The following is an 8,283-nucleotide window of genomic DNA, read 5'->3' as shown; positions in this document are numbered from 1 at the left end:
ACAAACACAACATGTTTGGCATCTGAAATGAAGGGATCAGCTTGTTTCTGCTGTGGAAGACTCAGATCCTGAAATTCAGTTAACTGAACTCACCTGTTACAAGGTAAAGGCATGCATTTTATTCCTACTTAAGTTAAAGTACAAAAGCATTAGCTTCAAAATACACCCAAGTACTCATTCTGCAGGGTTCCATACTGCAATAAGCAATGTAATTATTGATGTATTCATGTGTTCATCACTCTTTCATAGTTTATCTGCTGGCTAACTTGTGACTTCCCCTCAGGGATCAATAAAGTTAATCTATAATATTATATCATACTGTAATTTGTCGTTTATGTTGTACTATTTGAAGTCTAAAAAGCAACCAGCAACTACGTCCATCCGTCCATTTTCTTCTGATTAATACTGGGATGCAAACCAACCCAGTGTGCGCTAAAGGCTGCTGAAACCAACAGAACCACATCATCTGCAAAAAAGAAGTAGACATAAGTTTCTGAGATTTCCAAACCAGACATCCTCCTCTGTCTGATATCCTGTCCACAAATACCAAAATAACACGACAGGAGACAACACACACCATTAACCAGAAGTTAAAGCAGTGGACTTAAAAGAGCAACATTCAAATCGCAATGGAGGAGAAGTAGAACCAAAAAGAAAAAGAAAATCGGAAGCAAAAGAAAAATACAACAAAACCAAAACTGAGTAACTGTACTTAGTTACTTTCCACCACTGTGTCCTAATCTGGTATGAAGGCGAAAGGCACTCAGCATGTTCTGGATCAGTTTAAGAAGCTGATGTGCTCCACTTCAACTTCGTCAAACTTACTTGGAAGCATCAAATTTTGCATCAAATGTAAAATTTTCAGACCGATTAGCAACTTCTGAAACATCTGTCACGTCACCTACTTATCAATCTGGAGTTTGTGTTTACTGTTTGTTAGCAGCCAGAAAAATGTTTATCCAGGCAAGAGGGTGGATCCTGGATGGGTCAGACATGCAGCAAGAAAAAAACGACTTCATCATCGCCACACTCGTCTCAAATATAGATACACCACATAATGCAAATCTCTATAGCAGTAATAAACACACAGTCACACCACGGAAGTCTTGTGGCGATCGTCTCGTGTCTGCAGATGAATGGACTGTACGATAGCCGTGGCTCAGGCCCAGAATAGCACACCATACGCACTCAAACACAGCAACAATTTTAAATAGAAACCATCCATTCTCCCTGCAGGCCATTTATATGGAGATGAGAGGCACGAAAACACACACACACACTCGCACGTGCACAGACACACAGTGATCGTAACATCATCCATTCAGCTGAGCACTCCGAGCTCATCATAAATGATAATGCCAGACTTCCACTCAGAGGTCGCGGCGCAGACGAGGATGACACAATGGGCTCACGCACACACACACAGCGGTGACTCAGCCCTTCTTTTGGGTCTTTGTGGACGGTCCTTTGGGCCCTTCAACCGCCAGGCTGCTCGCACACATCAATATAAGCATCGGTTGCCTTGCGGATGCCCGGATGTGTGTGTGTGTGTGTGTGTGTGTATATGTGTGTGTGTGTGTGTGTGTTGGAAGTTGTAGGTGGACTGGGGGTTTAGTCAAGACACCCTCTGATGTCAACACTTTCTGACACTTGAAGTGACTCATCCTTTAATTAGCGCCTTTTCATGCTCACTCGGTCCTCTGGGTAATGAAGTGTCCCGTTAGCCCGTTTGGACTTGATTAAAGACACACACACGTCATTTCAGATTTCTTTACATGACACCAACACGGACGACGACAGAAGACGAAGACGTTAAGTGTCGTCCTCTCTTTCGTTTTACGACGGGTGAATGAAGCTGTGGTGCTTTAAATAGCTGCAGAGAAGTTAATCTTGTCCTCTCTGAAGTCGACGAAGTCCACGGAGCAGCAGGGGAGTGATGACAAACCAAAGTTCTGCACTGATGATGAAATGCATTTGTAGAAAATGTGTTAAGAATGTGTCGCCTTACACACTTTAAATCAGAAAAAGTATCACAGACTGAACAGATAAATGCAATTCGCCCGAGTTTAATCACATCCTGAACCCGCAAAAGCTCATAAAGTTTCACCTTTCACCTGGCAAAAATAGGAGGACGATGCTGATTACATGTAGAATACAAAACAGCACAGTGTCTCTGCACATTTTTAAATCTTCAGTTGTTTGAAGTGACTTATTTCTTGTCCTTTGGGTGCTCTTTTTGTTTTTAATTATGTAAAGCAAATTGAATCGCCTCTGTGCATGAAATGTGCTGAATGCATTCGTTTAACTTGCCTTGCCTTGCAGTCACAGCTGGTGAGCGGTCGCACATCCAGTTAGAAGGAAGGTGGATCTGCATTAGGTTCACAGAAGCAACATTAAAGGACCACTGTGGAAGATTTAGGGCGAGGCTGCAGCTTCTTCACAGCATTTTGACATGAAATATTTGCTTCAAACAGGAGTTACTCATCACATTCATGTACCTAAATTGAACCAGTGTTTTCCTGATATTTCATGTCAAAATGGCTGCCGTGGGAAAAGTGCAACCAGCTGAATAGCTCTCCACCAGCACTTGACTTCCCATGTGTGGGAGAGCCTGCAGTCGATCCCACTTCAATGTGAAAACACAAAAGGCCCACTCTAGAGCCAGTGTTTGTCTGTCCGTTCTGGGCTACTGTAGAAACACAGTGGACACAATGAAAGAGGACGTTCTCCTCATTTAGACATAAAGGGCTCATTATAAGATAACAAAATCACGATTGCAACTTACATATGACTATACACTAATGAAAATTTATAAATGCTGTATTCTATTTCTGCAAATAAACCCCCCCTAAATCCTACAAACTGGTCCTTTAAACACGTGAAAAAAAAAACAAGATGCTAAAATTTGTGGCAGCAGCTTGCCAACACTGCATTGTTTAGTCGTACAATAGTTTCACCACCTGGCTTTAGATGCAGTTTGTCTGATTTCCTCAGGGAGCAATGGGCACAAAGAGCTGCGGATTGAGATGTTTACTGAACGTACTTCGTGCAACACAACTCTCACGTCCTCGTGAAGCCCCACGTTTTAAGATATCAGCTGACAGAAGGTGTCCAATAGGCTTAGAGGAAGTGTCTTGCACAGGATCAGGCTCAAAAGCAACAACAACACAAAAAACACAAAGACGCAGTCACTCCTATAGAAAGCAAATGGATTTTTAAGCAGGGCGACAGAGATGCACCTCACCCAGGTGAATTATGTGTCTGGATCCGCAGGGATGAAGGGCGTGTTGCATTTCACAGGGCGATCAGGTGCACGGGCTTGTTGAGAGACTTCTAAAGACCGGAGTTTAATGCCAACCTTGGTTGTTGGCTTTAAATGTCAACACTCATGCCACGTAATTTGCTTCATTGTTATTTTAGGGCAGAAGGAAAATTCCTTTAAACTGCTGACTCTCTAAGACAGAGATCCTTTTTACAAGCTCTACAAAGTGACGGCTTAATGCGGCGGAGTTGCGTGATCGAGCCGCAGGAGTCGAGACACAGTTTGATCTAAATAGTCGCATCAGTACAATTTAACATGAGCAACAATAATCACAACAGGCATGACTTTTTAAAATATTAACTAACTGTAGCTGTACATTAAAATGATTCTCCTTATTACGTTGACTTACATAGAAAGTGTTTTTCTAGAAAGTCGCTTGCAAAGAAAACAAGAAACTCTGGAAAATAGCTTGGGGGTAACTGGCACATTTTGAAAAGGCACTTGAGTTTGTCTTTTATGTTGTTTTATAGCAAGTACCATCCCCCAGCTGATAATGGGCGAGAGGTATAGTTTGTCGAGTCAGTCACAGTGCTAACAAGACAATCCTTCATAGCCAAACTTGCACCTGGAGAAACTCCCACGCAAGTACAGGAAACTCCACACAGAAAAACCCCCGTGGGCCAATAGGTTTGACACTTCTTGCTCGGAGGTGATAATCGCTGCTAATCTTTTGCATTTTTATTGCAAGTGCTGATGCCGTAATGTCACATGGATGCCTCATAATTTATAATCTGCGACACAACACACCTTGTTTTGTCTCAACCTTTTCCCTACTGACGGTTGGTTGGTAGAGAGTCCTGTCTGGTAATGTCAACACGTACGAGCAGTTTGACTGTCTTTGCTCTCAAAGTACTTACATGAAAGAAAACACACGATATGTGTTGAAAGGTATGTTTAAAGTGAGGGAGTTTTGGAGCAAAATTAAAATGAAGTCGTTCAACCTGTCGTGTTTATACAGACTCTCCACCATCCTGGATGAGGCCGTTGAGTCGTCTGCAAACATCTTTGAGTTTTACAGGCAGGTCTTAGTGACTTTGCCCCAAAATAAGGTTTAACCTGTTCAGCCGTGAGCTATTTTTCAGGCCTCTGCTCGAAAATTACATACCCATAATAAAAACAGTTTATCTCTGCAACCACAAGGTCTATTTGAATAATTCTTGTGTCATAATCAAAGGAACACTTGTAAGATTTGTTCAGATGTGTAAATATCAGTATATATGTTACTGGTTAAGAGTAAATGAAGATGGCACACACACAAATGAAACATTTTCAGGTTCGCCTTAAAAAAAAAACCACTTTCAGGATAATGATCTCTTTGTAGCGATCCAGCTGCAGCTCTACCCTTCTCCCAGATCAGACCACAACATGTGAACATTCTCTCTGCAAAGGTTGACTCTGATAAAGTGAAGCAGAACAAAATTAGAGAGTTTTTAGTCCAGACAGTTCAGGTGAGGTCACATTCTGGCACACTTGTGACCATCTGAGTGTTCTTATGTACAAACTATATATTTCACTTGTATATCACTAATGGTGTTAAGTACATCCAAATACAGCAGTTTTTAGTTTTTTGAACATTCAACCAGACCGCTGTCTGTGTTTCACATCCTGTGCGTGATGCTGATTAAACTGCTGTGGAGCTTCTGTGGTGACGCAGGGCTGTATCTCCGTGATGGATCGGTCGATTTCAGTGCTTAACACCTCCTTCGAATCGTTAGAGCCAAAAGAATATAGCGATAGCCACCAAAATGAGATTGACAGCACTTTTAGCCAATCAGAATCAGCAGACCACCATCTTGAAGATGAGCCGCTTGCTGAGCGAGTGCTCACCCCTCAGGCTTCGGCTAATGAAGCCTCCAAAAGACGCCCGGAATGATTTCCGTGTGACACAGGAAGTAGTACTAACTGATTCCAGTGTGGATTTACTGATAAAATAAACTTTTCATGGCAAAACAGCTAAGGTAAGAGAAATTTTACAACTACAGTTTGATGAAGCAATTTAGTTTTTTTTCTGTTCTTTGGGTTATTTCTCGCTGATGCTTTGATTGTAGAGAGCTTTGATGGACATGCTTGGACTCTGTGGACTGTCTGCTTTCGTTTAAGGGGTTGTTTGTGAGTTTTGCATAAAGTACCAAACCGGCTAGAGCCAGAAATGTGGCGAGTGGGTTGACTTGGTGGCGCTATATCGATGCCCATATTTGATAACTCATTTAGTTTGTGTTTGAGTTGTGTTTGGGGCATGTAAAAATGGCTTATATATTCTTGTAGCCCAGGTTCTGCAATTTAATTTGATGTGCAACATCACTCTATTTTTCATGATGAGTGCATTGTTTCACACTATATTTTTGTGTGAAGCCTGAGTTGGGCTTAAGGGGTTTTATTTTCCCCTTCAGATCACACTTGTGCATTCAACAGTATCGCCACTAAAGTGGGCATTGTACAGAAACTGAGCCAGACGGCAAAGCTCTCGATTTACCCGTCGATCTACATTCCAGGCCTTACCTGTGGTCATGATCGCTGGGTTGTGACCGATAGAATGACATCAAGCAGCTGAAAAAGGTTTCTTCTTTAGGGTGTCCAGACTCAGAGATAGAGTGAGGAGACTGGAAATCCAGAAGGAGCTCAAAGTCCTTCGTCAAAAAGAGCCTGCTGAGGTGGTTCAGGGATCTGATTAAGATGCCACCTGGGTGACTTACTATAGAGGTTTTCTGGGCATGTCCAATAGACCCAAAACTCTCTAGAGGGAATACATATCTTATCTTGTCTAGGAATGTATTGAGATATCCCAGGAGGAACTGGAACGCTTTACTGACAAGATGGACCCCTGGACATATAAAAACACACCATAATGAAGCAAGATATGTCTTGTAACCTCCATCTTTGAAGTTCAGTTTCTTAAGTAGTTATAACGTCTCTGATGCTACTTCATATAAAGATGTTGCCTGATTTATTGCCATGAAAGCTGCTGATCCAATGATGGAAAACACCACAGTTTATCTGGTGCAACTGGTGCAACTGGTGCTGTCGCTTTGTTGGACAGTGCCTGTCTAGTCAACAAACAGAAACTCCAACCAACCAGCCAACTTTGGATGAAGAAATATAACAGAAATACATCGTGTGTAGGTATCTTAATATCACTGTTATACCAACAGTCTTTCCGTGCACACTGTAATTTTGCAAATATCTTGTCCTAAAATAGAAACCCTCGTGTTCAAGTATCTTGGGGTTACCAGTAGGTGAGATAAACATCAGTTTGTGCAGCTTTGGTTCAAACTGTCCATTTCAACCAAAGCTCTGTGAACATGAGATCCTGAGTTCAAATTCCAGTGGTGCCTTTTATCTCAAGAACTGCTTTTGGTATTAATGAAGTTCAGTCTTATCTCATCTTATCTCAGCGGGTTTCTTGGCCCACACAGCATTTGCATCCAAAAGTTATTCTGACTGAGCTAGTTGGCTGAATTTCCAATTATTTAACCAAATAGATCAGATTTCGTAACAATCAGAAAAATGTATTTTCTGCAGTCGCCTCTTTCCTGATGATTGCGTGTTATCGTTGTCATCTCTTCCCCATGTGACCAACATTATTCTGCAGCAGGAACTGGATACCAGACTTAGAGGTGGACCTGCTCAGTTGAATAAAAACTGCTTTTTGTCTTTATTTATGTTTTTGGGGTGTTTTCAGATTTGATTTTCTTCAGTTTTGGCTCAGCTGGTTCCACTGATAAAGACATTTCTTTTCCCAAGCTGCTCGAGGCCTTCGCTGCTCAACACCATCGTTCATGTAAGATGATATTTCAGTCGCTGTCTCACATCGAGGCTCTCCAGGCTGCCCTGCAAACCAACCAGAGAGACGAGGAGACAGACAGACAGACGACTATTATTTTGGATCTGTTGAGGCAGAGCAGCAGGGAGGGTCCTGGTTTAAAAAGAAAGAAAGAAAAAAAAAGCTAAAGGTCACACACACCGTTCTGAGGCCCACTCCCTCCTCTGGCATGCAGCTGATTGTTAGACTGCCATTTAATTAATCCTGTCAGAGAAGGTTAAGAAAAAGAAGAGAGAAGGGAGGGAACAAAACGAAAGACAGAGGGAGAGACGCTGTAAAGTGGAAAACAATGAATTTAACCAAAGCTATTTATCACAGACCTCTCTTAGCAAGACGACTGAATTTGGTCCACCTGAAATCTCACCGAATCCGCACCAAAGATTGAGACAAATCTTGGGTAAACGATGTTAACAGTGCACTATAATTCTACATGATGCCACTATAAATCTATGCGGTGCACAATAATTCCCATCACTGTCATCCTGGATGTGTGTTTTAAGTCCAGGCGGTGAAATTTAATCCCCTCCCTTTACAACTATTAGCAAAGCCTTAAGCAAATTATTCAACCCCTGCTTGGCGTTGCAAGAGATGACTTGTTGTGCAGGTGCGATTGTGTGTCACGAGCTGTTCCAAGAAAAGGGAAAAAAAATTCTCAGCACAGGTTTTTTTTTTTTGTTTTGTGAAAGTACATTCTGACTGAGATGCATGGAGGTTTTCTGAGAGATCATTTCTAGACAGAGCTGTTTCAGGGAAGCTCAGAGGAGTAATAAAAGAGGGTTTTACTGCTCCGTAACTCAAGTTCAGAGTAACAGCGCGTCTGCAGGGGCTACTAAGGTCATTGATTACCTCCACTGGGGCACACTATTCTGTCTTTGAAAAGTCAGAAACTTCAGAGATCCTCTCATGAATGTGGCTACATCTGAACATACATGAGCCAGGAGTTATGGGCAGAAAAAAAACAAAAGCTTACATGGCCTTCACTTTATACATTGACATATTTGAGACAGACTGAGCATAAAGGTGACCTTCGGGGAAACATGTTTTTAGTGTTTGCGGCTGTGACAGGACACACAGAAACAACACCGCCGAGACAAACACAGGACACGCAACAATGATCTGCGGCTTCCTGTGGAACAATGCT

This window comes from Stegastes partitus, unplaced genomic scaffold (genome assembly GCF_000690725.1).
Source record: "Stegastes partitus isolate 25-593 unplaced genomic scaffold, Stegastes_partitus-1.0.2 Scaffold43, whole genome shotgun sequence".
NCBI lineage: Eukaryota > Metazoa > Chordata > Actinopteri > Pomacentridae > Stegastes > Stegastes partitus.
This window is presented reverse-complemented; position numbering follows the sequence as displayed.